At 37.4% G+C, this 10,000-nt stretch overlaps 1 protein-coding gene across 9 annotated transcripts in view; it reads right to left on the reverse strand.

Moving 5' to 3' along the window:
- Positions 1-10,000, reverse strand: part of MEIS1 (Meis homeobox 1) — a 146,823-nt gene that overhangs the window by 5,781 nt on the left and 131,042 nt on the right. The window lies entirely within an intron of this gene.

The following is a 10,000-nucleotide window of genomic DNA, read 5'->3' on the forward strand; positions in this document are numbered from 1 at the left end:
AATTCTTGGGGTGGCTTTGTGTGTGTGTGTGTGTGCACCCACGCGCGCGTGCATGCGTGCACTGCTCATGCCAAGTCTGAGGTCAAGGCAAGGTCATGGCTGTACAGTAATTGAACTTAAATATTGCTTTCTCCAGCTACTCCTGAACATGTATAATAAAAAAATCTTGAAGACACTTAAGTGTCTTAATAAGATTTCTTTTTACAATTTTTGTAGCCCCTAAAAAAGTGGCTAGTCACTGAAAATTTTAACAAGTGGTTAGTACACGTTCTCCAAAGCTATGCTCATGAAATTTCTCTCTTAAGAGCTTTTTGCACCCTGTAATACTAAGCATTTCACATCAAATACATAAAATGAATCGGACATATTAGATTCTGAAATAGTACACTGCTTTTAGTTCTCAACTCAAATTTGAGTATATCAAACGTGTGCGTACTCAGTTGCTAAGTCATGTCTGACTCTTTGAGGCCTCATGGACTGTAGCCCACCCAGGCTCCTCTGTCCATGGGATTTCCCAGGCAAGAATACCAAAGTGGGTTGCCGTTTCCTTCTCCAGGGGATCTTCCTGACCCAAGGATTGAATCCACGTCTCCTGTAATGAAGGCAGATTCTTTACCACTGAGCTACCTGGGAAGTTCATATCCAACATGAGTATCACATAAAAAAACACAATGAAGATTTTTAACACTGTGCTGTTTTAATTAAAGGACCCACAGTCTAGGGACTTCCCTGGCAGTCCAGTGGTTAAGACTCTGCACTTCCAATGCAGGGGATGTGATTTTGATTCCTGGTTGGGGAACCAAGAGCCCACATGGTATGTAGTGCTGCCACAAACTTAAAAAAAACATACATAAAGGACCTCCATTCCAGCATGAATCTTAGTTGGTAAGTCTGCCCACTTCAGGAAGGAAAACAGTTCCTAAAATACAAGCCATTAAACAGACAGGCTTCCTTTGTGGCTCAGCTGGTAAATAATCCACCTGCAATGTGGGAGACCTGGGTTCGATCCCTGGGTTAGGAAGATCCCCTGGAGAAGGGAAAGGCTACCCACTCCAGTATTCTGGCCTGGAGAACTCCATGGACTCTATAGTCCATGGGGTCGCAAAGAGTTGGACACAACTGAGCAACTCTCACTTTTCACTTTCACTTTCAAACAGGCAGACATAGGGTTTTTAAACTAAAAAATGCATACTTCATGACACTTTAAGATTCTCAACATCTTATATCCTTATGTTCTTTATCTTAGAAGTAATTAAAATAACGAGTGAAACTGGAATCCAACTAAAAAGACATTGGTTAGCGTTAACTCTTATTGACAACATATATTAAGTTGGTTCTCATATATGAAGTCTCCAAACTTCTAATAAAAATATTTAAAACACAGATCTACAACAAATTGTGTTGCAAATCAGGTTATCATTATCTTGTATAAACCATGAAAATTGGAATCATGTGAGCAGAAGGTTAGATTAATTCTCCATTCTCATTATAAGCACAGGTGTAGCGCAAACACCATGTGAAATAACCAATTAAAATGAAAAAAAAATCTGCTTTTTCATTAGCTGCCTTCACTGCATGACCAATCAGAAAATTATTTAATATTAATATTCTGCATATACCAAAAGTAATTTTCATAGTAACTAACATAGGTAAGCGAGCAAAAATGCCTCTTTATCTATGGTATTATTCAAAATCTGCATTCTCTTGAAAGGAACTCTGACAACTTTTTTCAAGTTCTTTTAAAAACATAATATTTTATGAATGTATATTACTTATCTAAAAATAAGAGTCTTTTTTTAACAGATGAGAAGCCAAGGCTCTGAGAAATTAAGTGACTTATTTGAGGTTACATGTAACCCAAGAGATGTTAATAATTTGGCAAACGGTAGCAAGCATACCCCCCTCACCACCACAATGTCCTGACCAGAGCATGGCCACTACTGTGCCACCCATCTAGAGTATTCTGGACTAGATATCTAAACATGAGCTGATTTGAGCCAGTCACTAGTGGCGACAACCTCACTGTTGAGTCCAGGAATAAGGATGACAACATTTTGCAGACTTTGGGATTTGTGTATAAAGACCAAAAAAAGGAAAAGAAAGCTATGCCTAAGAAGCCAGGCTTCAGCAATACGTGAACCATGAACTTCCAGATGTTCAAGCTGGTTTTAGAAAAGGCAGAGGAACCAGAGATCAAATTGCCAACATCCGCTGGATCATTGAAAACGCAAGAGTTCCAGAAAAACATCTATTTCTGCTTTATTGACTATGCCAAAGCCTTTGACTGTGTGGATCACAATCAACTGTGGAAAATTCTGAAAGAGATGGGAATACAGACCACCTGACCTGCCTCTTGAGAAACCTATATGCAGGTCAGGAAGCAACAGTTAGAACTGGACATGGAACAACAGACTGGTTCCAAATAGGAAAAGGAGTACGTCAAGTCAAGGCTGTATATTGTTACCCTGCTTATTTAACTTCTATGCAGAGTACATCATGAGAAATGCTGGGCTGGAGGAAGCACAATCTGGAATCAAGATTGCCAGGAGAAATATCAATAACCTCAGATATGCAGATGACACCACCCTTATGGCAGAAAGTGAAGAGGAGCTAAAAAGCCTCTTGATGAAAGTGAAAGAGGAGAGTGAAAAAGTTGGCTTAAAGCTCAACATTCAGAAAATGAAGATCATGGCATCTGGTCCCAACACTTCACGGGAGATAGATGGGGAAACAGTGGAAACAGTGTCAGACTTTATTTTGGGGGCTCCAAAATTACTGCAGATGGTGATTGCAGCCATGAAATTAAAAGACACTTACTCCTTGGAAGAAAAGTTATGACCAAACTAGACAGCATATTCAAAAGCAGAGACATTACTTTGCCAACAAAGGTCCATCTAGTCAAGGCTATGGTTTTCCCAGTGGTCATGTATGGATGTGAGAGTTGGACTGTGAAGAAAGCTGAGCGCCGAAGAATTGATGCTTTTGAACTGTGGTGTTGGAGAAGACTCTTGAGAGTCCCTTGGACTGCAAGGAGATCCAACCAGTCCATTCTGAAGGAGATCAGCCCTGGGATTTCTTTGGAGGGAATGATGCTGAAGCTGAAACTCCAGTACTTTGGCCACCTCAGTTGATTCGTTGGAAAAGACTCTGATGCTGGGAGGGATTGGGGGCAGGAGGAGAAGAGGACAACAGAGGATGAGATGGCTGGATGGCATCACTGACTCGATGGACGTGAGTCTGAGTGAACTCGGGAGTTGGTGATGGACAGTGAGGCCTGGCATGCTGCGATTCATGGGGTCACAAAGAGTTGGACACGACTGAGCGACTGAACTGAACTGAACTGAACTGAAGAAGACTCAGCAAATTGGGTTATCTATATTCCAAAACTTGCCTCCTTCAAACTCATACATTCAGATTTCCAAAGACCAGTTCATGATAACCATCTCAGGTCTGAATCCATGACAGTTAACCCATGGGACCGGAAAAGCCACCTATCAGGTTTGATCATCACCTAGCTTGGTCAGTGACACGAATCCCCTCTCTCTGATATCCCTACCAGGTTGATGGGTAGCCTCTGCTAGATTGTTTGTTTTTGTTTTTTTTTTTTTTTTTTAAATTTAGTTTGTTCAAGCATAGTTGGTTTACAATGTTGCATTAATTTCTGCTGCACAGAAAAGTGACTCGGTTATACACATATACTCATTCTGCTTCATATTCTTTTCCATTATGGTTTACCCCAGGATATTGAATATGGTTCCCTGAGCTATACAGTAGGACCTTCTTGGTTATCTATTCTATATATGCTAGTTTGCATCTGCTAACCCCAAACTCCCAGTTCATCCCTTCCCCACTCCCCCACCACCCCCCCCAGCCCTTTCCTTGGCAACCACAAGTCTGTTCTCTGGGTGCTGGACTATTTCTAATACAGCACTGGTTACCTTATCAGAGAGCCCACTTCCTCTACAGACACAATAACTGTTAGAAAGTTCTGTCTTACCTGATCTAAAATCCTTTCACCAGGACAACTTCTTGGGGTAATTTAAACAATTCTAATCTCATTTCTTCAGATAGCCTTTCAAACATTAGAACTACAGCCACTGTGCCCCATAGGTCTCCCCTCTTCTCCGTAGGTTAAACATCCGTGATTCCTAACAAGTTCCTTCTAGAATGTGAGTTCTAGGATTTTGAGTCCACTCACCCCTTGGGCCACTCTCTGCTCAAAATGCTGAGTCTCTCTACATGCCTCTGTGAGCAACACTAAATGCAGCAGCTTCAGGCCTCCTCAGGTTCCCATGGAGAGAGCAAACATCTCACCCCAGCCTCTTAGTTAAGGGCCCCAGGTATAGGATGCTAGTTGCTTCTCTTTGGGTGGCAATAACCATTTGTTGTTATTCACAACACAGATGTGGGCTACCTAAAGGATATGTAGGTATAAAGGCAGGAATCCTTTCATTAACTAAAAATTTTAAAACCTTGAAAACCTAAGGACAGATCACTTTATCCAAACTTCTTGACCACATTAGTAGGTATACTTGGAAGGCCTCACTTTTGTAAACTTTAATTAAAAACAATATTTGTTTCAATATGATGGATATTATCAGTACATGTAGGGCATAATAAACTCTCAGAATCCTACTGAATTATAATTCCTATATTTATATGAAATACATAGTATTATCTGGGGTCATGGTAGATATCTTTATCTGAAAATAACTGAATAAATAGCAAAATATTTTATTTTTAAAAACAATACCACCTTTTCAATTCTAAAACCATTCCGACATTCAACTCTATTTAGTGTATTTTATGATTTTCGTCAAATGTCTTATATGTATTCTCTTTGGAATTAGCTATATACAGCAAGGTCATGTGTTTAGATGGCTTGGGTTGAATTCAGATAGGAAAACATTTTCCTTCTGGGCAAAGTAATAAAATGACATACTTGCTCCTCCCACTATAAGTCAAACAGAGGTCAGTTCCCCCATCCCTGTATCTGTTTAAATAAACTGGTCCAGCTGTTTGTTTCCAAAATGCCCTTTGACCTTGCATCTCATCCTCCCTGCTTTTGTGAAAGAATGCTTTACTTTCCATTGTGGAATATTCTAAATTACCAAGAATCTTCTAAACACCAAGAACCAAAAAAAGATCTTTGGGTTTTATGTAAACTCATATGAACATATTCCCTTCTAAAACACTGTCATTTTAAGAAGCATTAGTAAAATAGTTATTTTAAACTCATATGTACGAATACATAAATATACATTAGAGCTTGAACATAAAGAAGAAACAATGTTTTTGAAGAGAAATAAAGAAGAGGATGACAAAAATTCGAATCTGAATGTACAATAAAAAACACATTCTTCAATACCCATAAAATAGTTTAAGATGAAATATATCCATGAAATACACACAATCTTTGGAATTTTCCATATTGATAAGGTGACTTTTAAAAAGCTTATTTGTTTAAAGATGTAAAAGAAACTTTTAGAATTTTATATTGATGTCCAGGCATTACAATCCTTAAAACTCAGATGTATAATGTCAGGAATATAATAACAGGACAGTTTGCTTTTCTTACTCATTAAAATAGTTTCACACCTTAGCTTAATAGAATGATGCTCAAATTTGCCACAGATTGGGCATTTTACAAAGTACTCCTTTTAGTTAAGTATCCTTTAAGGTTGAGAAACATCCTGTTTGCATTTCCACATTTCATTCCAAACATCAAGGTATATGTTTTTAAAAATTCCATTTTACTTTGAAAACAGTCTTCTTTTGTGAAGTACTAAGAACTGGACACCTTGTAGGTGGTTGAAAACTGAGTTAGAGAAAGAATTCTTAAATTTCCTTTTTTCATGGAATCATGGATTAGAATTTCTTCCTGTGACCAAATGGTCTCCTTTTTTACAAAGGAAAGGAAGATAATGGATTGGCTTTAGAGCTTTATTCCATGTCAAAATAAACAGAGGTGTATTTCTTTTTACCTAGTTATTTGTTTAGAACTCAAGTCCTATTAAGGGGGCAGTAGGAGGTTGAAAGGGGAGCAAAAGTCTTAAATATCTGAGACATGGGATCATCTAAAAACTGAGCTTTTACCATCTGCATCTTTAAAAAAATAGGAATCAGACGAGAAGAATAGAAGACGAACCCTGAGTTTTGCTAAAAAGAAATACAGGAAGTTTTGCTCTATTCTTTCTTGTCTCTGCCCTTAAATGTTTATTTATTATTGGACTTTTTCTCCCCGCTTCTGTTAATTCCACCTATCTCCTTTACTCTTCATCTTTGGATACCTGAATAGTTTTCTGAGCCAGTTCTGGTAGCACCGCGTTCTAAAGTTGACCTTCGTCCTCCGGTTTATCCTCCACGCCCTGACAGGTTCCTTTCCACAAAGCTGGATTCTTATATTTAGTCTTCTCTTGGTGTGAACCAGAGGGGTGGCCAGATCATAGTGGACATCCTTTAGGCCCGAACAGCAGGTTTATTTGCCCAGTTTCACAGGCAATTTTCCTACATGGCTTTGCCCTATTCCTATACTCTTGCACCTTTGGTCCTCCACAATACTGACAAAAGGAAGGAAAAACTACTTGTTTACTCTCAAAAATGTAATTTTCACCTTTACTCAATTCTACTCCCCCGTGTTTACCACCCTACTTATTCACTGATGATTAAGGGAGACCGTCTTTTGTTATTTTAGCATGCCACAGCTTATTCACGGAAATCAAAATAAAATTCTCACAAAATACTGTGGTTTCTAAACAATGACATGACTCTCAGTCATCTCCATAAAGCTTCTTGACAATTAGGTATAAGTGACTAGCCAGCAGAAAAGTAGGTATCCATTGAAGTATGGAGAAATGCCATTCTATAATACATACCCTTCTTTGCTCAAGAAGCTAAAATTATTGACTATTAAGAAAAAATTTCATTAAATAACAGGATATGTTAGTAAAAATGCCTTCTATACTATCCATTAAAGAAAGTATTAATTATATCATCTTGATTAATATTTAGGTATACTTAAGAATACTTACATATATATTTAATAATAAAAATTAATGCCATGCCTTCTTAAGTACTGGTGATTTCTCCATGCACTGTTCTTTATTCAATTAAACATGAACAACATGCAAGTATAATATTTAATTACTATATAATTCATTTTACTTATATTCATTGCTATAAATATTTTTAAGGGCAGAATTAAGTCTTGTAAAATAGCTGCTAATATAAATTACCATCTTGGAAACTAGTTGCTGAATTCCAGAATTTTGTTCTTTCTTTTTCCATCAATTTTCTTATGTAGCATTTCTTTCAACTTTATCAGAGTCATTTAAAGAAAACCACATATATGACTCTTTTTTTGTTTGTTTTTAAGTCAGCATTTCCTAATAACTTTAAAGCCTGTTTTATAAACAAACCTTTCAGGGAATGAATTCCAGCTATCTCGCACATAACACTCTGTTCTTTAAAACAAGAATTTGACTTCAAAATCTTTTGTTGGAATTCTCTATTTTAGATTTACATTTACTTATTGGATTTAATGATCCATAACTGGCAGGCTTTAGGGTCCAAGCCTTCCACACTCCCTTTCTTTGTGAAGTAAAATTTCATGAAACATGATTTTTAGACGCTCAAGAAAGTTGACTCAATCTCAAGTCAAACCTTATGAAATCATGTTTTTGGCACTGTCTTCTAGTTTCTCAGCCTCCTCCAGGATCCGACAGTTCCAGGACTGCAATACATCGTCTGTGTGTCTGGGGCTGGAGGAGGTGAATGAACCGGAGGGAAGAAGGAAGCACGTGTTTTGCTCTCCTTCTGCTCTAGAAACATAATATTGGAATTTGTTCAAATCACAATAAGCCCATCCATCAGAGGTCTGAAAAGGTTCCCCTTCTCTAGAAGTGATAGGTGTATTTGTCAAACTACTCTTAAAAAAAGCTGAAACTAAGACGGTTGAGAAAGTTAATTATATATAAAATTTTCTTCCAAGCAACTAGTGAAAAAAAGAAGTCGCTAATTAGTTGAAAATTGCAATGCAAAGTAAAAACAAAATCCAAGTATCATTTTGGACTTTATAAGTTGAAATAGCTTGCAAATACATCATCACTTGGTTATATATTACAGAAAGTTTTCCTTGAAAGCAAATTGGAAAATGATTTTCTTCACTCTTAAAAAAAAGAAGCTCAGTTTGCTAAATCCTTTAATCTGAACTGAATTCAAAGCAAGGGTGGCTCCCTTAGGAGAGGATCTCTATTTCCTTTGCTGTCTTCTAGATCACTAAAGCCTTAGGCTCCAAACTCAATGGAATGAATTGTAGGGATGTATCACTAGACTTAGCATAAGAAATAGCCAGTAGTTATACATACTGTAAGTATCCATCTAAAGCATAGAGAACAAAATAGCATTTATAAAATATTTACTTACAAGTGACAGACAAGTTGCCAAATTTGATTTTGTTTAACCTAATACATATTTTTAAAGTGGTTAACTTAAGAGTATGTGAAATTAGAGTGATTATTAGCAAATGTATAAGCAATAGGATAATCTAGGATAATACAGCAAAACCTCTTTTACTAACAAAAACCTAAATTAGGTATAATATCTTTGAAAAATAAATGTGTCTATTTAAGGTGAATCATATAAATTCTCATTTTCCCACATTCACAAGTCAATAAAATTGCATCTTACTAAACATCCCTTAAACATTACAGAATAAGTACACAGTTATTTAAACAAATCTTAATGTTCTGTCAATTTCCATTATAAGTAGGATAACCAGATAATTTATCATCTATGCTGGGACACTTTTAAGAGTAAAGGGATATTAGGGACTTCCTTGGTGGTCCAGTGGTTAAGAATCTGCCTTCCAATGCAGGGGACATGGGTTTGATTCCTGGTTTGGGACCTAAGATCTCACATGACTCAAGGCAAACCAAATCAGAGCATCACACCTACTAAGTCCACATGCTCCAGAGCCCACACACCACAACAAAGATCCAGCACAGCCAAAAAAACAAAAAAAAAGGAGTAAAGAAAAGTTATTGATAACTATGCTGGGCACCAGGCATAAACTGTGAGTGTCCCAAGGAATCAGGGTGTATGTGTTACCCTAGTAATCAAATATTCACTTTTTTTCCCAAAAGAGAATTTCCCCTGAATGACTAGAACTGACACTCTTTTGTGTTAAGTGACCAGCCGAGCACGCATAAGGTGTTCTAGAATCCTAGTGCCAATCTGGAGAATCTTTCAGCTCTTTCCTTTCTCTAGAGTCTCTCCTTTATTTGCCTCCACACTCCAAGCCTTCACTAATTAAGAAATTTCCAGGCCTGGAGTCTCCAGTCATGTGGAAGGTATATCAAAATTTAGCTTGATTTCTTTTTTCACCTGGTTACAGATTAGGTTTGACCTGAATGGAGAGGCCTATTGTCTATTCCCTAGAATGTTCACTTCTGTTTCAATTAGTAAAGTTTGAAACCTAAGCTTTATGTACTGTATATCAATACGTAACCTGTAAGGTCCTTATATGAAAATAGATCTACTTGAAAAGGCAAAATCTCTCAGTTGAGGTATATGACAAAATCTTTCAAATGAGGACTTGTCAAATCTTTGAAAAATGCTTATGGTCATCAAAGTCACATTGGAGAAACTTCAGAGAATGTACATTTCACTTCTGAGCTGCCATCCTTTCCTTTGAACACCACTGCTCCTAATTATCACAGTCAAAACACTGGCCAAGGGCAGAAGAGTGAGAACAGTGTCCAATGGAAAGTGTATGACAGCTGAGAAGGAAATCTGCCACTTCCTGGTTCTGAGATTATAGCAGCATTTAGGTGCTGGAACTGTGATGATCAAATGGGTGAGTGTTTATGGAAAGTGCTTGGCCAACTGTGAAACCTAAGGCAGGTTTGCTGAGGATACTGTCATTATGATTCTCAAAATATCTAATGGTGCAAAAGCTTATAAACAAATTCTTAGGCCAGCAAAAGATGGAAACAACCCA

The sequence above is a fragment of the Ovis aries genome, chromosome 3 (genome assembly GCF_016772045.2).
Source record: "Ovis aries strain OAR_USU_Benz2616 breed Rambouillet chromosome 3, ARS-UI_Ramb_v3.0, whole genome shotgun sequence".
In the NCBI taxonomy this organism is placed as follows: domain Eukaryota; kingdom Metazoa; phylum Chordata; class Mammalia; order Artiodactyla; family Bovidae; genus Ovis; species Ovis aries.